The 25,499-nt window shown below is 46.1% G+C and overlaps 1 pseudogene; it reads left to right on the top strand.

The window, feature by feature from the left end:
• The first annotated feature begins 5,792 nt into the window (after positions 1–5,792).
• LOC125537358 (BIIDXI-like protein At5g11420 pseudogene) overlaps positions 5,793–25,499 on the top strand; it is a 205,660-nt pseudogene continuing 185,953 nt past the window's right edge.

Raw genomic sequence — 25,499 nt, 5'->3', positions numbered from 1 at the left:
TAAGTTCTCTCACTAGGAGACTTAGCTGCAGTCCAGTACTCGCCTAAGTTTGAAAAAATTCTACCGAGTGGAGAGCAACCCTCCCACTCGGGAGCTTAGCTACAGTCCAGTACTCGCTTAAGTTCTCTCACTAGGAGACTTAGCTGCAGTACAGTACTCACCTAAGTTTGAAAAAATTCTACCGAGTGGAGAGCAACCCTCCCAGTCGGAGGCTTAGCTTTAGTCCAGTACTTGCCTAAGTTCTCTCACTAGGAGACTTAGCTGCAGTCCAGTACTCGCCTAAGTTTGAAAAAATCCTATCGAGTGGAGAGCAATCCTCCCACTCGGGGGCTTAGCTGCAGTCCAGTACTCACCTAAGTTCTCTCACTAGGAGGCTTAGCTGCAGTCCAGTACTCGCCTAAGTTTGAAAAAATCCTACCGAGTGGAGAGCAATCCTCCCACTCGGGGGCTTAGCTGTAGTCCCGTACTCGCCTAAGTTTTCTCACTAGGAGACTTAGCTGCAGTCCAGTACTCGCCTAAGTTTGAAAAAAATCCTACCGAGTGGAGAGCAATCCTCCCACTCGGGGGCTTAGCTGCAGTCCAGTACTCGCCTAAGTTCTCTCACTAGGAGACTTAGCTGCAGTCTAGTACTCGCCTAAGTTTGAAAAAATCCTACCGAGTGGAGAGCAATCCTCCCACTCGGGGGCTTAGCTGCAGTCCAGTACTCGCCTAAGTTCTCTCACTAGGAGACCTAGCTGCAGTCCAGTACTCGCCTAAGTTTGAAAAAATCCTACCGAGTGGAGAGCAGTCCTCTCACTCGGGAGTCTTAGCTGCAGTCCAGTGCTCGGCTAAGTCCGAAACATACCCCTATACGCAAGGACGATGAGGTGCAGGTCGACTGCAACCTTCTCCTTTGGAGCTATGGCACAAGTACAACATCCGCTCCATCCCTATTCGCAAGGACGACGAGGTGCAGGTCGACTGCAACCTTCTCCTTCGGAGCTACAACACAAGTACAACGTCCGCTCCATCCCTATCTGCAAGGACGACGAAGCGCAGGTCGACTGGAGCCACCACCTCAGAGCTGCGTCTCCAGCGCAAAGACTATTCCAAGCAGTGAGCAAAGTCCATTCGAAGGCAAACGCAAGCACATTCAAAAATAAACCAAATTCAGATAAATCCTAAAAATTCCAAGAAGCAAATCAAAAGTACTCAGGCATCAAGCCCGAAGGAGTTCAACGGTTACAACAATCAGTCAGCATTCCGAGGCAAATTTAAAGCAGATTCAAGTTTCATAAGTTTGTTCACTCGGCCAGAGGAGGGCTGGCAGGCTCCACAAATGAGTCCAGGTCGATCCCATCAGTGATCCGAGTGGCGGCAGCAATGAAAGTCTCCATGAAGGACTGGAAGTCATGCTTTTTGGTGTTAGCGACTTTGATCGCAGCCAGCTTGTCTTCACGAGCCTCCTTGCAATGGACTCGCACCAAAGACAGCGCCACGTCAGCACCACACCGGGCGGAGGATTTCTTCCATTCTTGCACTCGATCAGGGATCTCGTTCAGTCGAGTCATCAAGGATTCTAGGTCATTCTGAAGCGTCGCCCCGGCCAAAGCGATGAGTCGATTCAGGAGACTACTTCCTTCAGGCGCACGAGGTAGCTTGTGGCGCTGGCGATACGGGACTCCAGTCGGAGCACGTTCATCGCAGTTTCGTCGCAGACTGGAGAAGCGATAGGGTCCAGACCCGTCTCGGCCCTTCCAGTTTCCTCATCGAAGTCTTGGCAGAATTCTATAGCTAAAAAATTAGTCAATCGACCGAGCAAGATCCGATCGCAAGCATCAACACAGTCGGATTAAAAGAAATACCTTCTAGCGTGAGATAAAGCTTCTTGGCAAGAGTCCTCAGATAAGCTTCAGTGTCATTCCTCTTGCGGATCGCAGACTCCAAATTTTCATTCAGGATGACCTTGTCCTTCTTCAGACCGGTCACCTCGCGGTTAGCTTCATTAAGACAAGATTTCAGTTTGTTCACCTCTCCTTCCAGCGTTCCGATTGAGGCAAGCTTCTGGTCTGCGAGAGCAGTTTTGTCTTGGGCTGCTTTTTGCACGGCGGCGAGGTCCGAGTCCTTATTCTCCAGAGCCAACTTCATTTTCTCTGCAAAATAAACAATCGAATCAAAGAAGAGATCAAAGAAATATATTGAAAGTCAGTCGACAGTCAGTTACCTTCCATACCAGCGGCTTCGTCTAGAGCTTTCTTCAGATTCTGCTGAGCTAATTCCAAGTCGAGGTTGAGTTGCCTTTGCTTCTCCTCAAGTTCAGCAAACTTAGAAATAAGAGTACAAGACTTCTACAGAAGGCAAAAGACGGATCAGTCAATAAGATCAAAGGTTGTTTACTTCCGAGTGAATAAAACCTAAAGAAGTTCGCTTAGACCCCGGCCGACTGCACACAGTCGACTGTGGTCTCACGGGCTACACCCAGCGGGTGCACTTGGCGTGCCCCCGCTGACTAAGACACAAAAAAAGCTGTTCAGACCCCAGTTGACTGCCAGCAGTCGACTGCGGTCTTAGGGACTACACCTAGTGGGTGCACTTGGCATGCCCCCACCGGTTTGGATCCCACTCGACCGGCCCACCTGAGTCGAGTGTAAGGAGTAAAAAATAAAAGAAAGGAGAACTCAGACCCAAGTCGACTGCCAGCAGTCGACCACGGTCTCGGGGACTACACCCAGCGGGTGCACTTAGCGTGCCCCCACCGGTTCAGATCCCACTCGCCCACACCGAGTGGATGATCGAAACTACCAAAAACAACAAAACACCCAGTGGGTGCTCTAATTCGACGCAAACAACAACAGATTATGTAGAAGAAGACTTTTTCGAGTAACACTTCCTCACAGAGCAAAAACAGTCAGAAAGTCTACTCACCTGGACATTGGCCCGAAGGGCAGCACTGGTGTCGTAGGCAGCCTGGCTGTTCTCATGCACCGTCTTCACCTGCTCCATCATCATGTCAGCCTGTTAGATGGCTTCCGCAGCCGCTTCCGACTGGTTGTCCGGGACGGGGTAGCTGGTGGAAAAGTGAGCAGTCGACCCAGGTGCAGCAGCTTGGAGCTCCATGGTGTGGAGTTGGACGACTGAAGGTATCACAGGTGCAGTCAGCGGTGTGGGGTGCTCACTCGACAAGGGTGTAGCAAAGGTCACAGAAGCCCTGCCCGCGTCTTCAGGTTGACGGACGGGAGGTGTTGTAGTGGGTTCTTGCCGAGACATCCTACCAGCTGCTACCTTCTTGCTCTTCCTGGGCTTAAGAGCCACATCTTCATCGTCATCTGGAAGATCGATGACGTTGGGTGGAGCTGCAAGGCAGATCATTCGACCCCAAGTGAATCACTCAAATGCAATCGACCAAAGAATCAAGAACAAAATCGCAAGAGTTTATACCTGGGTTGGAGGTTACCGCATCTTCCATTTCCTCGTCCCTCTACTGGAGTGAAGAGGTTCCTGATGTAGCAGCACTGCAAAGACCCGCATTCAATCGGTTACGTCCGGTTAATTGAGTCGACAAAAAGGACAAGTCAGATGGTTACCTGGAGATTGTAGGAACGGTCACTTTGATCCTGGGCAAAGCTTTTGGCAGTTTGGAGGAGGTAGCTTTCGACGCTGGAGGCGGCACAACTTTGGACTGCTTTGGAGCCTTTTCAGTCGGCGTTGGGGAAGACGTCCTAGGACGCTTCGAAGACTGACCAGTCGGCGCAGCCACCAAGTCCGGAGCGCTCGCCGAGTCGTGAGCGTGTTTGGATCTCCTCTCCCTGCGAGGAGGCGAGTCGACTTCTTCGTCATCGGTCGATTCGTCGCTCTCCTCGTCCTCCTTGGCCTCCGAATGCTCCTCGCCGCTCTTGCCCCCGCTCGCTTCTTCCTCGGCGTCTTGGTCCTGCACTCTGTTGGGCATTGAGTACATGTCGATGAGGGCCTGAAAGGACAATGATCAAAAGAAATTCAGTCGACCATAAACAAGATATCACACGGTGAACCGGAAAGATACTTGATAAAACAGAATTATACCTGCTCCGGCTCGTGCGAGTTGTCGAATGGAATCACCCTCCTAGACCCCCGAGGGTTGTCTTTGTTGCTGGTGATCCCCATCAACCACTTCTCCAAGCTATCCTCGCTGACATCCTCCGGGTGGATCCGAGTGGAATCCTCGAGCCCAGAGTACCTCCACATTGGATGATCACGCGCCTGGAGCGGTTGGATGCGTTGACCAAGAAAGACCTCCAGCAGGTCCATCCCGGTCACCCCGTCGCGGACGAGTTGGACGACCCGCTCGACTAGCACCTTTACCCGCGCCTTCTCTTCTAGAACTACCTTCAGAGGGGCGGGCTTCTCCACTCGAGCCAAAGAAAAAGGAGGAAGTCCAGTCGACTGACCCGGGGTCGGCTGATCCTTGCAATAGAACCAAGTCGACTGCCAGCCTCGGACCGAGTCGGGAAGGATGATGGCTGGGAAGGTACTCGTGCTCCTCATCTGGATCCCCAGACCCCCGCACATCTGGATCACTTGTGTCCCCTCGTCACTCAATTTGGCCTTTTTGACCGACTGGGAGCGGCAGGTGAAGATGTGTTTGAAAAGGCCCCAGTGCGGTCGACAGCCCAAGAAATTTTCACACATCGACACGAAAGCGGCCAGATAGACTATGGTGTTTGGAGTGAAATGGTGAAGTTGAGCCCCAAAGAAGTTCAAAAAACCCCAGAAGAAAGGATGGGGAGGCAGTGAGAATCCGCGATCTACGTGGGTGGCGAGGAGAACACACTCACCCTCCCTTGGCTGCGACTCAGTTTCGTTACCTGGGAGCCGCGCCGACTTGTGGGGGATCAGTCCCCCCTCCACCAGGTCGTCGAGGTCGTCCTGGCTGATTGTCGAGCGGATCCAGTCGCCCTAGATCCAGCCTGGCGGCAGGCCGGATCTTGATGAGGATCCGCCCCAGCTGGTCCGCTTCCCCTTCGCCTTCGCGGTCGCCTTCTTCGCGCGCTCCAGCGCCACCGTCCTCTCTTTCCCCATGGCGACGGGTTGAGCTCGAGCGAGAGTCCGGCGACAAGAGCGGAAGCGAGAGTGGCGGAGAGATCGGGAGAAGAAGAAGAGACAATGGGAGCGCACGGGGCAGAGGCCTGGTCCGGAGCCTTTTATAAGGTCGTCCCCCGAGTGACTGACTGGTGGACCCAGGCGATCTAAACAAATCCCGCAACAGTCGCACGCGTAGTACGTGGCGAAAAAGGTGGCACGGGGATCGAGGAGACTTGCCTAATCTGTCCCGATAACCTCGGTTCCGTCCGTCTGGCGCACTTCCCAAAATTCGAATCCCGCAAAATCCGCGGAGAGCAGAGCAACTTGTCAGACTGAAGACAAACATCCTCTACATCATCATTCGGAATTCTACTGTGAAAATTCACTCGACAAAAACCAAGAATGGACCAAGGCGATTGAGAAAGGAGTCGACATCATCACCTCAACTCATTGTTCCAGAACAAGATATACTCATAACACAAAGAATGGGTCGGAAGTGTTCCCAGCTCCTTCCTTACTCAAACCCTGATCCATTCGGGGGCTAATGATGAAGCTATGTACCTAGGGTAGGGTCATGGATCTGTCCAACATACCCTCCCCGAGGACATCTCTACAAAGAATCAGAAGCAGTCCAAGAGAAACCATCATCCACTCGACCATGAAGATGTGCTCACTCGACCACCTTGAAGACACTCGACCACCAGAAGACGAGAAACCCTCCACTCTGCAATGGTCAAGACTTAAACCATAGCTTTATGGGCATTTACAACACTTTATTGCAGACGTTACCAGTAACACCCCTCCTTTATGAGCATTGAACCTTGTACAATGGAGGGGAGCTGGGGTCCTGGCGTACTCTATATAAGCCACCCCCTCCTCTGGGACAAGAGTTCGCACTTAATGTAATTCACACACATATATTCAGTCGACCGCCTCTGGGCTCTGAGACGTAGGGCTGTTACTTCCTTCGAGAAGGGCCTGAACTCGTAAGACTCGTGTGTACAACTCCTCCATAGCTAGGATCTTGCCTCTACATTCCTACCCCCCTATTCTACTGTCAGTCTTAGAACCACGACAGAAGCTACTCGGTACAATACTGGGAGATTTCGGGGTTCATCGAGTACAACTAGTCGGGGCACAAGCAGGATGACATGATCATGGCGGTGCCCAAGGGAGCCAACGCCTTGCGTCTGGGAAACGACGCCACCATCCGGATGCAGTTCAATGTCACCCTTTAGATGTACTACTCCATCACCTTGATCGTCGCTTGGTCGTGCGCCCAGGAAGAGAAGCTCAACGTGTCGGTCGCCCCCGACTCCGGTATACTTCCCATCGAAACCGTCTACACCAACACCGCCTGGGACTCCTACGCCAGGGCCTTCAAGGCAAAGCATAGAGATGTGTGTCTCTCCATCCACAACACCGGCATCGAGGAGAACCCGATGTGCAGCCCTCTTATCATCGCAGTCGCCATCAAGGCACTCCACCCTCCACATCACAATCATTCTAGTGGTACGTACACGTACGATTATAATGTTCAGCATGTCAAAAGGAGCTACCGGAGTATATGTGATCAGCTAAGAAATCTAACTCGAAATAGCAGGTAATTTGTGAAGGAAATATACCCTAGAGGCAATAAAGTTGTTATTTATATTTTCTTATATCATGATAAATATTTATTATTCATGCTACCATTGTATTAACTGGAAACTTAGTATATGTGTGAATACATAGACAAACAGAGTGTCACTAGTATGCCTGTACTTGACTAGCTCGTTAATCAAAGATGGTTAAGTTTTCTAGCCATGGACATGAGTTATCATTTGATGAACGGGATCACATCATTAGAGAATGATGTGATTTACATGACCCATCCATTAGCTTAGCACTGTGATCGTTTAGTTCATTGCTATTGCTTTCTTCATGACTTATACATGTTCCTATAACTATGAGATTATGCAACTCCCGAATACCGAAGGAACACTTAGTGTGCTATCAAACGTCACAACGTAACTGAGTGATTATAAAGATGCTCTACAGGTGTCTCTGATGGTGTTTGTTGAGTTGGCATAGATCAAGATTAGGATTTGTCACTCCGATTGTCGGAGAGGTATCTCTGGGTCCTCTCGGTAATGCACATCACTATAAGCCTTGCAAGCAATGTGACTAATGAGTTACTTGTGGGATGATGCATTACAGAACGAGTAAAGAGACTTGCCGGTAACGAGATTGAACTAGGTATATATGATGATACCTGTCGTGGTTCTAAGTCTGATAGTAGAAAGGGGGGTACGTAGGAGGAGGCAAGATCCTAGCTATGATGAGGTTGTGCACGCAAGATTTACGAGTTTAGGCCCTTCTCGGAGGAAGTAATAGCCCTACGTCTCGGTGCCCTGAGGCGGTCGGCTGGATTATGTGTGAAGTTACAGGGGGTGTGAACCCTTATCTCAGTGGAGGGGTGGCTTATATAGAGTGCGCCAGGACCCCAGGAAACCCACGTTACAAGGAGTTCAATGTACATAAAGGTGAGGCGTTACTGGTAACGCCAGTAATAAAGACACATAAATGATCATTAACACTACGGAGTGAACGCCTGACCGTTGCCATCCCGAGTGACTTTAGGTCTTCTGTATTCCGAGTGGTTTCTTGTACGGTTGAATGGTGATATACTGGTCGAATGGAATTGGGTTATCCGAGTGGAATTTGGTCGAGTGGGTTGCACTCTGAGTAGATTCCAGTCGGTGGAAACTGTTGTGTTTTGAATGCTGTTGATCTTTGGGTAGTGTCCTTGGGAAGGGCGTCTAGGTCAGGGCTATTACCCTACCCTAGGTACATGTTATCATCATTAGCCCCCGAATGGATCGAGGTCCGAGGGGAGAAGAGGTTGGAGATGGTTCTGACCCAATTTTTACGCTTCGGGGGCATCTTGCTTGGGTTGGTGAACCACGTTGGAACTTGAACTTTATTTACAGCTGCCTTGATCCATTTAGAATTTGTCGAGTGAACTCATTCTGGAATGCGTCAAGTGTTGGAGTAGAACGAAATCTTTGGCATGAGTGATTGCGCTGCCATTCCTGGATCTCACGGGATTCGAAATTTGGGGAAGCGCGCGGGACGGAGAGCGCTACAGTAATCGGGACGAGTTAGGCAGGGGCGCCTCGATCTCCATGCCGCCTTTTTCGCCACGTACCGAGCGTGCGACTGTTGCGGGATCTGACAGGATTTCTCGGGCCCGCATGTCAGCCACTCGGAAACGGGCAAATAAAAGGCTCTGCGGCCGGTGGGTCTGCACAGTGCATCCCATTCTCCTTCTCCTTCCTCTGTTTCTTCACCTCGTCCTCTGCCGCTCTCGACACCTCCGCACTACCCGTGAGTAGCCTGCGACGATGGGGAAGGACAAGACGGCGGCTCTGGAGCGCGCCAAGAAGGTGACGCCAACGGCGGCAGAGAAGCCAAAGGGCAAGAAGACGAGTCAGGGGGATCTTTCTCGAGGTCTGGCCTGCCGCCCGACTGGATCAAGGGCGACTGGATTCGCTCCACGATTCAGCTGGAGGATGTGTAGGTTCTGGCCACAGGGGGCTTGATTGCCCACGAATCTTGGAGGCTTCCTGGCAACGAGACCGAGCCGCAGTCGCTGGAGGGTAAGTGCGTCCTCCTTGCGAATTGATACGTCTCCATCGTATCTACTTTTCCAAACACTTTTGCCCGTGTTTTGGACTCTAACTTGCATCATTTGAATGGAACTAACCCGGACTAACTCTGTTTTCAGCAGAATTACCATGGTGTTATTTATGTGCAGAAACAAACATTTTCGGAATGACCTGAAACTTCACGGAGCTACTTTTCAGAAAATATGAAAAATACCTGCAAAACATGAAGGCCAGGGGGCCCACCACCTCCCCACGAGGGTAGGGTGCGCGCCTGCCCCCTAGGGCGCGCCCCCCTACCTCGTGGGCCCCCTATTTCCTCTCCGACTCCAACTCCAACTCCATATATTGTGTTTCGGGGAGAAAAAAATCAAAGAGAAGAAATCATCGCCTTTTACAATACGGAGCCGCCGCCAAGCCCTAAAACCTCTCGGGAGGGCTGATCTGGAGTCCGTTCGGGGCTCTGGAGAGGGGAATCCATCGACATCGTCATCGTCCACCATCCTCCATCACCAATTTCATGATGCTCACCACCGTGCGTGAGTAATTCCATCGTAGGCTTGTTGGACGGTGATGGGTTGGACGGGATCTATCATGTAATCGAGTTAGTTTTGTTAGGGTTTGATCCCTAGTGTCCACTATGTTCTGAGATTGATGTTGCTATGACTTTGCTATGTCTAATGCTTATCACTAGGGCCCGAGTGCCATGATTTCAGATCTGAACCTATTATGTTTTCATCAATATATGAGTGTTCTTGATCCTATCTTGCAAGTCTATAGTCACCTATTATGTGTTATGATCCGTTAACCCCGAAGTGACAATAATCGGGATACTTACCGGTGATGACCGTAGTTTGAGGAGTTCATGTATTCACTATGTGTTAATGCTTTGTTCCGGTTCTCTATTAAAAGGAGGCCTTAATATCCCTTAGTTTCCGTAAGGACCCTGCTGCCACGGCAGGGTCGGACAAAAGATGTCATGCAAGTTTTTTTCCATAAGCACGTATGACTATATTCGGAATACATCTCTACATTACATTGATGAACTGGAGCTAGTTATGTGTCACCCTAGGTTATGATTGTTACATGATGAACCGCATCCGGCATAATTGTCCATCACCGATCGATTGCCTATGAGCTTTTCACATATTGTTCTCCGCTTATTTACTTTTCCGTTGCTATTGCTATCATCACTACAAAAAACCAAAAACATTACTTTTACTACTGTTACCTTTTGCTACTGTTACCACTACTATCATATTACTTTGCTACTAAACACTTTGCTGCAGATATTAAGTTTCCAGGTGTGGTTGAATTGACAACTTAGCTTCTAATACTTGAGAATATTCTTTGGTTCCCCTTGTGTCGAATCAGTAAATTTGGGTTGAATACTCTACCCTCGAAAACGGTTGCGATCCCCTATACTTGTGGGTTATCAAGACTATTTTATGGCGCCGTTGTCGGGGAGCATAGCTCTATTCTTTGAGTCACTTTGGATATATATCTGCTTATCATTATGAAGAACTTGAGAGATCCAAAAACCAAGATTTATCCCTCAACTACGAGGGGAGGTAAGGAACTGCCATCTAGCTCTGCACTTGATTGACCTTCTGTTTTGAGTAAGCTTGCGACACCTACACCTACTTCTGCTATTCGTTCTGATATGTCGCATGTTATTCATGATGCCACTTCTGCTATGCATGATACTTATGATAAAACTACCTCTATGCCTGATACTACTGTGCCACTTAGTGATTTTCTTGATGAACAACTTGCGAGGGCTAGAGAGATTGAAAATATTGAATCTGGTGATACTGATGAAAGTGATGATGAAGAATCACTTGTTATTCCTAAGGGTTATGTTTTTGATCAAGAAGCTTCTTTAGCTATTTTAGCTTGCAAAAATAGAAATGAACTCAAAAGGTTATTAGCTAAATGGAGTAAGCAATCTCTAAATGCTAGAATGAAACCTGACCCTGCTTTTGCTACTTCACCTATCTTTGTTACTGATAAGGATTATGAATTCTCTTTTGATCCTGATATAATTACTTTGGTTGAATCTGATCCTTTTCATGGTTATGAATCTGAAACTGTTGTGGCACATTTGACTAAACTGAATGATATAGCCACCCTGTTCACTAAAGATGAGAGAACTCGTTACTTTTATATCCTTAAAATATTTCTGTTCTCATTAAAGGGTGATGCCAAGATATGGTTTAATTCTCTTGATCCTGGTTGTGTGCGTAGTCCCCAGGATATGATTTATTACTTCTCTGCTAAATATTTCCCTACTCATAAGAAACAAGCTGCTTTAAGGGATATATATAATTTTGTGCAAATTGAAGAAGAGAGTCTCCCACAAGCTTGGGGGAGGCTTCTCCAATTACTTAATGCTTTGCCTGATCATCCTCTTAAGAAAAATGAAATACTTGATATCTTTTATAATGGACTAAGCGATGCCTCCAGAGATTACCTGGATAGTTGTGGTAGTTCTGTTTTCAGGGAAAGAACACCGGATGAAGCTAAAATTCTATTGAATAATATGTTGACAAATGAAAATAATTGGAAACCTCCGGAGCCAATTCCTGAGCCTATTCCTAAACGAACTCCAAAGAAGAGGGGTATTCTATTTCTCAGTCCTGAAGATATACAAGAAGCAAAGAAATCTATGAAAGAAAAATGTATTAAAGCTGAAGATGTTAAGAATTTACCTCCTATTGAAGAAATACATGGTCTTAATTTACCGCCTGTTGAAGAAACATATAATCTTAATCCATTACCTATTGAAGAAACCCATGGTCTTGATAACCCAACACAGGTAGTAAAGGTAAATTCTCTCTACAGATATGATAAAGCTGAAATCCCATTTACTAAATTTGCTAGCCCATGCTTAGATGAGTTTGATAAATTTATGGCTAAGCAAGAGGATTGTAATGCTTATTTTGGTAGACAATTGAAATACAATTCAAATATGCTTGAACACTTGGGTGATTATATGGCTACTGTTAAAGGTGAACTTAAACTGATTAGTAAACATGCTTCTATGGTTAGCACTCAAGTAGAACAAGTACTTAAAGCTCAAAATGATTTGCTCAATGAATTGAATAGTAAAGATAATGATAATGCCGATAGAGTTATGACTAGAGGTGGTAAAATGACTTAGGAACCTTTGTATCCTGAAGGCCATCCTAAGAGAATTGAGCAAGATTCTCAGAGAAATAATACAAATGCACCTAGTTCGTCTAAAAAGAAGAAAAAGAAAAATGATAGGACTTTGCATGCTTCAAGTGATCCTATTGTTGAAACACCTGAGAATCCAAATGATATTCCTATTTCTGATGCTGAAACTCAATCTGGTGATGAACCTGAAACTAGTGGTAATGTTAATAATAATGTTCATAATGATGCTCAACCTAGTAATGATAATGATATAGAAATTGAACCTACTGTTGATCTTGATAACCCACAATCAAAGAATCAACGTTATGATAAGAAAGACTTTGTTGCTAGGAAACATGGTAAAGAAAGAGAGCCTTGGGTTCAGAAACCCATGCCTTTTCCTCCCAAACCATCCAAGAAAAAGGATGATGAGGATTTTGAGCGCTTTGCTGAAATGATTAGACCTATCTTTTTGCGTATGCGATTAACTGATATGCTCAAAACCAATCCTTATGCTAAGTACATGAAAGATATAATTACAAATAAAAGAAAGATACCAGAAGCTGAAATTTCCACCATGCTTGCTAATTATACTTTTAAGGGTGGAATACCAAAGAAACTTGGAGATCCCGGTGTAGCAACTATACCATGCTCCATTAAAAGAAACTATGTTAAAACTTCTTTATGTGATCTTGGAGCCTGTGTTAGTGTTATGCCTCTCTCTTTATATCGTAGACTTGATTTGAATAAGTTGACACCTACTGAAATATCTTTGCAAATGGCTGATAAATCAACTGCTATACCTGTCGGTATTTGTGAGGATGTGCCAGTTGTAGTTGCAAACATTACTGTTTTAACGGACTTTGTTATTCTTGATATTCCCGAGGACGATAGTATGTCTATTATTCTTGGAAGACCCTTTTTGAATACTGCAGGGGCTGTTATTGATTGCACTAAAGGCAATGTCACTTTTCATGTAAATGGTAATGAGCATACGGTACACTTTCCGAGGAAACAACCTCAAGTTCACAGTATCAATTCTATTGGAAAAATTCCATTGATTATATTTGGAGGTTTTGAATTTCCTCTTCCTACTGTCAAGAAGAAATATGATATTCTTATTATTGGGGATGTGCATATCTCCGTTGAGGTAACATAGTGTTATTCAAAATTTCTCCGATTTCATGTTATTCGGAATGAGTTCGTTAACAAGACTTGATCAACCTTGTTAGTGGATTCCTTTTGATGATCATGAGATGGATGAAACTAGAAGGCACAACCTTCTGTACCCCACTTTTATTTTCTGTTATTTATATTAAATAAAATGAAAATAAATATTTTTTTGTCTGTTATCTGATTATCCGTGCAATATAAAAATACCTTGAAAATAAAAGTTCTCCAAATGCCCTGAAATTTAAATATGATTTTTTTCAGAATATTTGAGAATATCTGGCACTAAGAACACAGTAGGGGGTCAACCACCTGCCCACGAGGGTGGAGGGCACACCCTACCCCCTGGGCGCGCCCCCTGCCTCGTGGGCCCACGGTGGCCCTCCTCCACTTATCCTTTCACCCATACACTCCTTCTTCCTCCCCCCAAACACGAATATCCAGCTCAAGCATGAGTTCTAGCTCACTTTGCTGCCATTTTCGATCTCCTTGCTCAAAGCACCTCTCCCAAAACTGCTTGGGGAGATTGTTCCTTGGTATGTGACTCCTCCATTGGTCCAATTAGTTTTTGTTCTAGTGCTTTATTCATTGCAATTTTTTGCTTCTTAGGTGACCCTGTTCTTGAGCTTGCATGTCAAATTTATATGGTTCCAAGTAGTTTTGGTGCATGATATAGGCCCTAGGCACTTGTAGGAGTAGTTGCTATGAATATTATTGAGTTTGATTTACGTTTATTTTGAAGTTACTAAAAATTTTCAGAATTTTTCAGAGGAAGAAATATGCTTAGGAAAATGTTCCAAGGTGGTTCTTCAATGAAGCAAGGACCCAGGCTTGCAATGCGTGATGCTGATGATGAGCCACCAAGAGACGCTCCAGTGCGTCCTTGTGAATGGCCTTCTGAGAACTTTTTGGATCGAGCGGGAATTAAGGAAGAATTTAACACATATTTGCGTAACGCTGATCTTGTGAGCTTCGAGGAGGAGAAGTGCAGCCAGTATCACAACCTCACCAGTACCTTTGTGAGGAGCTTTGAATTTTCAACTTCGCATAATTCTCCAACTGTCCTGTTTGATCTTTATGAAAATTCTTATACTATGGACTTAGAGGATTTTACCACTGCTTGCAAACTTCCACAATGGGGTAGTATAAGGGATCCTCGCAAATCTGAATTTAGAGATTTTCTTGCTAGTATAACTGTGGGAGAATCTAGAGATATAACACAAGCCACCATAGGGAGCATTCACTTTCCTGCTATACATTATTTTGCTCTCTTCATAGGTAGATTCATCAATGGTAAAGATGAGGCATGTCACATGTGTGTCCCCGATCTCAGTATTCTTAGGAGTGCTGTGTTAGGAGATAAATCTTATAATTTGGGAGCCATTGTTGCACGTAGGTTGCATCTTAATAGATTTAATGGAGATTTCTTTGGTGGAATTTATGCAACCCGGATAGCTAATTTTCTTGGTGTAGCCATACGCGAAGATGATATTGAATTACCTCCTACTTACTTAGACTTTAATGCTATGGTTCACCATCAGTTTGTCGAGAGGAATGAATCGCCTCTCCAGTATCGACTAATCTTTGACAGACGCCGTGCTGTCCATATTACTCTCCCTACTCCTGCCTTCTTTGATTATCAGGCAAGAGGAAGATATACCATTACCAGAGAGGAGGCAGATGAGTACAAGAGGAGAGCGGAGGCCGCTCGTCGCCACGCTGCAGCTCAGCAGGCGATAGCCGCTGCATCTCAGTACGACCCCAACTACTATTATGGATATCCGCCAGGCCAGCCGTGGCCATAGACCAACTTAGGCCAAAAGGCTAAGCTTGGGGGAGTATGTATTTCCCACCAACATTACATTTATGTTCACACACTCATTGCTAGATGTCGGTGCTCATACTTTTTCATTGTATCATCCATGCTAGTTTATTTCCTTTTTTATGATTTCTTCTTGTGTGTTTAATAAACCTTAAGAAAAACAAAAAAATAGTTGTAGCTTTTAATCAGTTTAATTTCCATGCTTGTAGTAGTAATTAAAAAGAAACCCAAAAAGATTTCCTGTTCTTCTTTTACTTGTTGGGAGCTCTCCCGTGTAAATAGTTTTATTTCTTTTCTTTTCTTTGGGGGTCGATAGGAGAAGACCATAATTAAATTGTTGAAGTGGCTCTTATATGTATTATTGTTTATCTAACAAAAGATCCCATATTGCCTTGTCTTCTCCTGTTTATTGAATGCCTGCAGATTCCAGCTTAGTCCAATGCATGTGCACTATTATTATTATTCACATCATTCGATCGTGCAAGTGAAAGGCAATTATGATGATATATGATGGACTGGCTGAGATGAGAAAAGCTGGTATGAACTTGACCTCTTTTGTTTTTTGTAAATATGATTATTTCATCGTTCCTGATTCAGCCTATTATGAATAAACATGTTTGCAATGACAACTAGAGATCATAGTTTCTTGTGCCATGCTTAATTAGCTAGGAGCTTATAATGGTTTACCTTGCGTGCCAACATGCTATTAAAATGGTTATGATGTGGTATGATAGGGTGGTATCCTCCTCTGAATGATTTAAGTGACTTGACTTGGCGCATGTTCACGCATGTAGTTGAAACAAAATCAACATAGCCTTCACGATATTTATGTTCATGGTGGATTATATCCTACTCATGCTTGCATTCGGTGTTGATTAATTTTAATGCATGTCCATGACTGTTGTCGCTCTCTAGCTGGTCGCTTCCCAGTCTTTTGCTAGCCTTCACTTGTACTAAGCGGGAATACTGCTTGTGCATCCAATCCCTTAAACCCCAAAGTTATTCCACATGAGTCCACTATACCTACCTATATACGGTATCTACCTGCCATTCCAAGTAAATTTGTATGTGCCAAACTCTAAACTTTCAAATAAATATCCAATTTTGTATGCTCGAATAGCTCATGTATCAACTAGGGATGTCTGTATCTTCCATGTTAGGCGGGTTATTCTCAAGACGAGTGGACTCCGCTCCTCACTCACGAGATAAATGGCTGGTCACCGGGATGCCCAGTCCCATGCTTTATGCAAACTAAATCAAAATAATTGCAAACAAAACTCCCCCTGGGACTCTTGTTAGTTGGAGGCACTCATTGTTTCAAGCAAGCCATGGATTGATGCTTGTTGGTGGAAGGGGGAGTATAAACTTTACCATTCTGTTTGGGAACCGCCTATAATGTGTGTAGCATGGAAGATATCGCCATCTCTTGGTTGTTATGTTGACAATGAAAGTATACCTCTCAAAATATTATTCACCTCTGTATCAAAACCGAGCTCTGGCACCTTTACAAATCCCTGCTTCCTTCTGCGAAGGGCCTATCTATTTACTTTTATGCCGAGTCATCATCCTCTTATTAAAAAGCACCAGTTGGAGAGCACCGCTGTCATTTGCATTCATTACTATTAGTTTACATTGAGTATGACTTGACTGGATCTCTTTTACCATGAATTACAATGTCTAGTCAGTCCTTGGTCATTAAAGGTTCTCTGCATTTATGTTTTGCGGTCTCAGAAAGGGTTAGCGAGATACCACCTTGTTATATCATATTATGATTGTTTTGAGAAAGTGTTGTCATCCAAGATTTATTATTATTGCTCGCTAGTTGATTATGCCATTGATATGAGTAAACTTGAGACCTATGCATTATTGTGAATGTGGTTAGTTATAATCTTTGCTGAAAACTTGAATGCTGGCTTTACATATTTACAACAACAAGAGCAAATAGAGTTTGTAAAATTTTTTCTTTATCACTTTTAGTTTATCAACTGAACTGCTTGAGGACAAGCAAAGGTTTAAGCTTGGGGGAGTTGATACGTCTCCGTCGTATCTACTTTTCCAAATACTTTTGCCCTTGTTTTGGAATCTAACTTGCATGATTTGAATGAAACTAACCCGGACTGACGCTGTATGAAGCAGAATTACCATGGTGTTATTTATGTGTAGAAACAAACATTCTTGGAATGACCCGAAACTTCACGGAGCAACTTTTCAGAAAATATGAAAAATACCTGCAAAAGATGAAGGCCAGGGGCCCACCACCTCTCCACGAGGGTGGGGGCGCCCCCCCCTACCTCATGGGACCCCTGTTGCCTCTCCGACTCCAACTCCATATATTGTGTTTTGGGGAGAAAAAAATCAGAGAGAAGAAATCATCGCGTTTTACGATACGGAGCCGCCGCCAAGCCCTAAAACCTCTCGGGAGGGCTGATCTGGAGTCCGTTCGGGGCTCCAGAGAGGGGAATCCATCGCCATCGTCATCATCAACCATCCTCCATCACCAATTTCATGATGCTCACCGCCGTGCGTGAGTAATTCCATCATAGGCTTGCTGGATGGTGATGGGTTGGATGGGATCTATCATGTAATCGAGTTAGTTTTGTTAGGGTTTGATCCCTAGTGTCCACTATGTTTTGAGATTGATGTTGCTATGACTTTGCTATGCTTAATGCTTGTCACTGGGGCCCAAGTGCCATGATCTCAGATCTGAACCTATTATGTTTTCATCAATATATGAGTGTTCTTGATCCTATCTTGCAAGTCTATAGTCACCTATTATGTGTTATGATCCGTTAACCCCGAAGTGACAATAATCGGGATACTTACCGGTGATGACCGTAGTTTGAGGAGTTCATGTATTCACTATGTGTTAATGCTTTGTTCTGGTTCTCTATTAAAAGGAGGCCTTCATATCCCTTAGTTTTCGTAAGGACCCCGCTGCCACGGGAGGCTAGGACAAAAGATGTCATGCAAGTTCTTTTCCATAAGCACGTATGACTATATTCGGAATACATGCCTACATTACATTGACGAACTGGAGCTAGTTCTTTGTCACCCTAGGTTATGACTGTTACATGATGAACTGCATCCGGCATAATTCTCCATCACCGATCCATTGCCTACGAGCTTTCCACATATTGTTCTCCGCTTATTTACTTTTCCGTTGCTATTGCTATCATCACTACAAAATACCAAAAACATTACTTTTACTACTGTTACCTTTTGCTACCGTTACCACTACTATCATATTACTTTGCTACTAAACACTTTGCTGCAGATATTAAGTCAGGTGTGGTTGAATTGACAACTCAGCTGCTAATACTTGAGAATATTCTTTGGCTCCCCTTGTGTCGAATCAATAAATTTGGGTTGAATACTCTACCCTCGAAAACTGTTGCGATCCCCTATTCTTGTGGGTTATCATGACTCACGTTGACCGTTGTTTCTCTCTACCCCCCATCCTTTCTTTCGGCGTTTTCTGAACATCTTTGGAGCCCAACTTCATCACTTTATCCCCAACACCATCACGTACCTCGCTGTGTTCGTTTCCATGTGTGAAAATTTCTTGGGCAGTCGACCGCATTGGGGTCTCTTCAAACACATCTTCGCTTGTCGCTCTCAGTCTATGAAAAGGATAATCCGAATGATGAGAAGATTCATGTGATCTAGATGTGTGTAGGTCTAGTTATTCAGATGAGAAGCAAAAGTGCTTTTCCAGCTGTGATCCATCCCGAGTCAGTTAGAGGGTGGCAGTCGACCTGTTTCTACTGCAAGGACCAACTGACTCCTGGTCACTCGACCAGTCTCCCTCCCTTCTCCATGGAGTGAGTCCAACAACCCACTTCGTTGAAAGTAACTCCAGCAGAGAGATCAGAGGTGAACATGCTGATGGAGCGAGTAGTCCAATTTGTCCGAGACTGCGTGACCGGTATGGACTTGCTGGAAGTGTTTCTCAGTCGACGCGTCCAGCCACTCCAGGCCCACAACCACCCTATATGGATGTACTCGGGCATTGAGGACACCACTCGGATCCACCCGGAGGAGGTCACTGAAGAGATGGTGGAGTTGTGGTTGTAGGGCATCACTGGAAACAAAGATAACCCCCGGGGGTCCAGAAGAGTCCAACCATTCTGCGCTGGGCATGAACCTGAAAAGGTCTGTCCTTTACTGTCGAGTGTTTCTTCATTCTGATTTGCAGCTGTCTTCGTGTCCGATTAATGTCTACGTTATTCTTTGCCTTGCATATTTACACTGAGACATACTCGATGCCCAATGGAGAGCAGAACCAGGACGGAGAGGCGAGTGGGGGCAAAAGTGGCGACTGGAAATCCAATGACGAGGACGAGGAGGAGAGTGAGGACTCAAGCGACGCCGAGGAGGTCGACTCTCCACCCCACAGTGAAAGGCGTTCCGAGCAGACCCATGACCCCGCGAGCATCCGCGGCAAGGCAGTCGCGCAGACCTCGAAGCGCACTCAGACTTCCTCCCCCGTTCTGACTAAGAAGGCGCTGAAGAAACCCAAGATTGCGGCTCCTAAGCCTCGGAAGACCCTGCCTAAGATCAATATTGATGTTCCCATCGCCTCCGGGTAAGTGTTCTGTTTTCTCATTTTATTCAAGAACTTCTTAAGTAGCCGTCGACTTGCTTTCTTGCTTGACCAAGTGAGTTCGGGAACTTGTAGTGCTGCTACTTCTGAGACTTCTGTGGATATTTACAGGAATGAGGATGATGCGGAAATGGAAGATGCGACCACCTCCAAAGCAGGTGTGACTCTGCCATCTTGCCTCCCCTTTGTCAATTGATTTGCAGGTAGACTGATATATTACGGTTGAATCTTTTGCAGCGCCGCAGCATGTGATTGAACTTCCAGACGATGATGAAGATCTGCCTCTGAGGCCTATGGGAAGGAGAGGTAGGAGCTCGGGCAGGAAGTCGTCGACCGGCAAGACAGCTTAGACAACATCAGTGCCAGAACTGGTGATCCAGCAAACTGGAGACCTCAGTCGGGCCTCTGTCACTTTTGCCGATCCTGTGTCGACTGAACGTCCATCAGCGTCGACTGCTCAAGATCCTGCTTCATCTGTTCAACTCCATACTTCAGAACCTCAGATTTCTGCGACTGTTCCACCGTCTCCGCTGTTCGTTACCCATCATGTCCTAGAGGATCAGACGAGTGCTGCTAAAGAAGCGCTCCAAGCAGGCCTTATGATGGAATGGATGAAGACAGTGCGTGACACCAGCCAAGCCGCCTATGACACCAGTGCAACTCTGGATGATGTTTAAATGATAATATTATCTTATAAAAATATTATTGCTCTATTTATTAAAAATGCAACGCACAACCTACATCACAAAGTATTCATTGTCGTTCACACAGCAAGCAACGCATAGAGGTCGCAACGCAATATTGCGTGGCAGGCAGATACTTTACAACACATCCTTAATGCGTTGCAGATCATGTGTTGCTATAGGGGGGTTCTTGTTGTAGTGGATACTCCAAGCAGGCCTTATGATGGAACGGATGAAGACGGTGCGTGAGACCAGCCAAGCCGCCTATGATGCCAGTGCAGCTCTCCGAGCCAACGTCCAGGTTAGTTTATTTCCGACTGATCTTCTAACTTGATACTTGAGAACTGATGCTTTATTACTCGTAAGATGTCCGTGGTTGAGCGTTTTCAAACTTTTTCAAACTTCGTGTGCATCTATTCACCCACTGGGTGCATTCTTTTGCATCTTTTCACCCACTAGGTGCATTCTTTTACTTTGCAATCTTCTTCACTTGAGTCGATATCAAGTGAACTTTCAAATCAGTGGGGGCACGCAGAGTGCACCCACTGGGTGTAGTCCCCGAGACCATCGTCGAATGTTTGATTTGGCGGGGGTCTTAGATCTTTGTTGATAATAAATCCACTCGGTCTCGAACGGATAATGTCGAGTGAACTCTTTAACCAGTTGGGGCACGCCAAGTGCACCCATTGGGTGTAGTCCCCGAGACCGTGGTCGACTGCGGGCAGTCGGCGGTGGTCTGAGATCCAATATTGTTGTTGCTTTTCTCTTTTTTCTGGGCGACTGGAGTGATCAAGTCGAGTACCGAACCAAACCAGTGGGGGCATGCCAAGTGCACCCACTTGGTGTAGTCCCCGAGACTACTGTTGAATGTTTGATTCTATAGTAGTCTCAGAACTCTTTTTGTCATAATATCCTGAATTTGTACTTCATCACTCAGGAGCAAATAATCTTCGATTCTATCAGCTAATATATCTTATTTACTGACTTCAGAAATCCTGTGAGCTCATATCCAAATTTGCTGAATTCAAGAGGAAGCAGATCCAGCTCGATCTTGACTTGGACTTGGCCAAGCAGAACTTGCAGAAGGCTATGGACGAAGCAGCTGGTATGGAAGGTAAAAACTTGCTGACTGTGAGATTGGACTATCTCCCGAGTCATCTTTCCGTTCTTCGTTCTAAACTGAATGATGTTTATTATTTTTTAGAGAAAAATGAGGCAGGCTCTAGCACAGAAGGACCTTGATCATGCAGCGGCACAGAAAGAAGCCCAAGAGAAAACAACACTTGTCGATGAGAAGTTGACTTCAGTTGGGACGTTAGAGGAAGACAACGCCAAGCTGAAGACTGCTCTTGCCGAAGCTAACAAGGAAGTGACACATGTGAAGAAGGACAAGGTAGCCCTGAACGACAAGATTGAAGATCTCTCTCAGAAGAGGAATGAGCCGGAGGCTTATCTGGGGGGACTCGCCAAGAAGTTATTCCTCATGCTTGAAGGTATTTTCTCTTGGTCGACTAGTTTCTCTTGATAGTTGTTGATTCTTCAGACGGCTCTTCGACTCATTATTTTGCTGTGCTATGCAGAATTTTACCAAAACTTCAAGGAAGGAACTGGGCGGATCGAAACAAACTTGGACCCCATCAACTCTCCTGTTAAGGATGAAGCCGCCATGAACATACTCCGACTGGAATCTCGTCTTGCCAGCGTCATGGATTATCTTGCTCGACTGAAGCTAGCAGTTTCCCGAGTCGACACGGAGCTCTGGCCGAAGGAGAGGTTCCAGAATGACCTCGAGTCTCTAATGAATCGAGTCAATGAAATCCCCGGCCGAGTGCAAGCATGGAAGAAGTCCTCCGCCCGATGTGGTGCTGATGTGGCTCTGTGTCTGGTTCGTGTCCACTACAAAGAGGCCAAGGAAGAGAAGCTAGCAGCGCTCAAGGTCACCAACACCAAACATCATTAGTTTCAGACCTTCATGGAGACTTTCATTGAAGCAACCACTCGCATCGTGGACGGAATCGACCTGGACGAGTTCATCGAGCTAGCCAGTCCTCCTCTAGAGGAGTGAACAAACTTTAAGCCTTAATTAAATTTGCCTCGGAATGCCAAGTGATTTTTTAACCGTTAAAACTCCTTCGGGCCTGATGCCTGAGCACTTTTATCTACGGTTCTGAACCCTGCGAGATTTATCTGAACTTTGTTTTTCTTTGAATATGTTTTTCTTCACCTTTGTTGCTTTTGAATCTCTTGACTCCGAGTGAAACTTGATTCTTCAGCCGGAATTGTCACTGACTTTGTGATGCAGCTCTGTCGAGTGGATCATGGACAAGGGCACTTGGTGCTGTGCACGTCCCGCGCTTCGTCGTCCTTGTGTATCGGGATGGAGCAGACGTTGTACTTGTGGCGCAGCTCCATCGAGTGGGTCATGGACAAGAACACTAGGCGTTGTGCATGACCTGCACTTCGTTGTCCTTGCGGATTGGGATGGAGCAGACGTTGTACTTGTGGCGCAGCTCCGTCGAGTGGGTCATGGACAAGAGCACTAGGTGTTGTGCATGTCCTGCACTTCGTCATCCTTGTGGATTGGGATGGTTTTTAACTTAGGCGAGTACGAGACTGCAGTGAAGCCTCCGAGTGGGAGGATTGCTCTCTGCTTGGTAGGATTTTAGAGACTTACGCGAGTACGTGACTGCAGCTAAGCCTCCGAGTGAGAGGATTGCTCTCCACTTGGTAGGATTTTAGAAACTTAGGCGAGTACGTGACTGTAGCTAAGCCTCTGAGTGGGAGGATTGCTCTCCTCTCGATAGGATTTTAGAAACTTAGGCGAGTATGTAACTGCAGCTAAGCCCCCGAGTGGAAGGATTGCTCTCCACCTAGTAGGATTTTTAGAGACTTAGGCGAGTATGAGACTGCAGCTAAGCCCCCGAGTGGAACGATTGCTCTCCACTCGGTAGGATTTTTAAAAACTTAGGCGAGTGGGACTGCATCTAAGCCCCCGTGTGGAAGGATTGCTCTCCACTCGGTAGGATTTTAGAAACTTAGGCGAATCAGGTCTGTAGCTAAGCCCCCGAGTGGAAGGATTGCTCTCCATTTGGTAGGATTTTAGAAACTTAGGCAAATCAGGTTCGCAGCTAAGCCTCCAAGTGGGAGGATTGCTCTCCACTCGAGGTAGTTTTGGGGAAACTTAGGCGAGTACGTGACTGAAGCTAAGCCCCCGAGTGGAAGGATTACCCTCCACTCGGTAGGATTATAGAAACTTAGGAGAATCAGGTTTGCAACTAAGCCCCCGAGTGGAAGGATTGTTCTCCACTCGGTAGGATTTTAGAAACATAGGCGAATCAGGTTCGCAGCTAAGCCCCCAAGTGGGAGAATGCTCTCCACTCGAATAGTTTTTGGAAACTTAGGCGATTACGGGACTACAGCTAAGCACCCGAGTGGAAGGATTGCTCTCCACTCGGTAGGATTTTAGAAACTTAGGAGATTCAGGTTTGCAGCTAAGCTCCCGAGTGGAAGGATTGTTCTCCACTCGGTAGCATTTTAGAAACTTAGGCGAATCAGGTTCGCAGCTAAGCCCCTGAGTGGGAGGATTGCTCTCCACTCGGAGTAGTTTTTGGCACTTAGGCGAATTAGGTTCGCGGCTAAGCCACCCACTAGGGGATTTGAACATATAACTTGACATATAACAAGTATTAAGGCACTACAAAATTTTTGTGTTTGATAAGCAAACTAAACGATTCTTATTACAACTCATCGACCCGAGTGCCTAAGTGTTAAAATGGCGGAGCAGATCCGCATTCCAAGCGCGTGGCTCGTCACTCGGTAGGATTTTTAGAAACTTAGGCGAGTACGGGACTGCATCTAAGCCCCCATGTGGAAGGATTGCTCTCCACTCGGTAGGATTTTAGAAACTTAGGCGAATCAGGTTCGTAGCTAAGCCCCCGAGTGGAAGGATTGCTCTCCACTTGGTAGGATTTCAAAAACTTAGGCGAATTAGGTTCGCAGCTAAGCCCCCAAGTGGGAGGATTGCTCTCCACTCGAGGTAGTTTTTGGGAAACTTAGGCGAGTACGTGAGTGAAGCTAAGCCCCCGAGTGGAAGGATTGCCCACCACTCGGTAGGATTATAGAAACTTAGGCGAATCAGGTTCGCAGCTAAGCCCCCGAGTGGAAGGATTGTTCTCCACTCGGTAGGATTTTAGAAACTTAGGCGAGTACGGGACTGCATCTAAGCCCCCGTGTGGAAGGATTGCTCTCCACTCGGTAGAATTTTAGAAACTTAGGCGAATCAGGTTCATAGCTAAGCCCCCGAGTGGAAGGATTGCTCTCCACTTGGTAGGATTTTAGAAACTTAGGCGAATCAGGTTCGCAGCTAAGCCCCCAAGTGGGAGGATTGCTCTCCACTCGAGGTAGTTTTTGGGAAACTTAGGTGAGTACGTGACTGAAGCTAAGCCCCGAGTGGAAGGATTGCCCTCCACTCGGTAGGATTATAGAAACTTAGGCGAATCAGGTTCACAGCTAAGCCCCCGAGTGGAAGGATTGTTCTCCACTCGGTAGGATTTTAGAAACTTAGGCGAATCAGGTTCGCAGCTAAGCCCCCAAGTGGGAGGAATGCTCTCCACTCGAAGTAGTTTTTGGAAACTTAAGCGAGTACGGGACTGCAGCTAAGCCCCCGAGTGGAAGGATTTCTCTCCACTCGGTAGGATTTTAGAAACTTAGGTGAATCAGGTTTGCAGCTAAGCTCCCGAGTGGAAGGATTGCTCTCCACTCGGTAGGATTTTAGAAACTTAGGCGAATCAGGTTCGCAGCTAAGCCCCTGAGTGGGAGGATTGCTCTCCACTTGGAGTAGTTTTTGGCACTTAGGCGAATCAGGTGCGCGGCTAAGCCACCCACTGGGGGATTTGAACATATAACTTGACATATAACAAGTATTAAGGCACTACAAATTTTTTGTGTTTGATAAGCAAACTAAACGATTCTTATTACAACTCATCAACCCGAGTGCCTAAGTGTTAAAATGGCAGAGCAGATCCGCATTCCAAGCGTGTGGCTCGTCACTCGGTAGGATTTTTAGAAACTTAGGCGAGTACGGGACTGCATCTAAGCCCCCATGTGGAAGGATTGCTCTCCACTCGGTAGGATTTTAGAAACTTAGGCGAATCAGGTTCGTAGCTAAGCCCCCGAGTGGAAGGATTGCTCTCCACTTGGTAGGATTTTAGAAACTTAGGCGAATCAGGTTCGCAACTAAGCCCCCAAGTGGGAGGATTGCTCTCCACTCGAGGTAGTTTTGGGGAAACTTAGGCGAGTACGTGAGTGAAGCTAAGCCCCCGAGTGGAAGGATTGCCCTCCACTCGGTAGGATTATAGAAACTTAGGAGAATCAGGTTC

This window comes from Triticum urartu, chromosome 2A (assembly GCF_056163025.1).
Source record: "Triticum urartu cultivar PI428250 chromosome 2A, HENAU_Tu73, whole genome shotgun sequence".
In the NCBI taxonomy this organism is placed as follows: Eukaryota; Viridiplantae; Streptophyta; class Magnoliopsida; order Poales; family Poaceae; genus Triticum; species Triticum urartu.
This window is presented reverse-complemented; position numbering and strand designations above follow the sequence as displayed.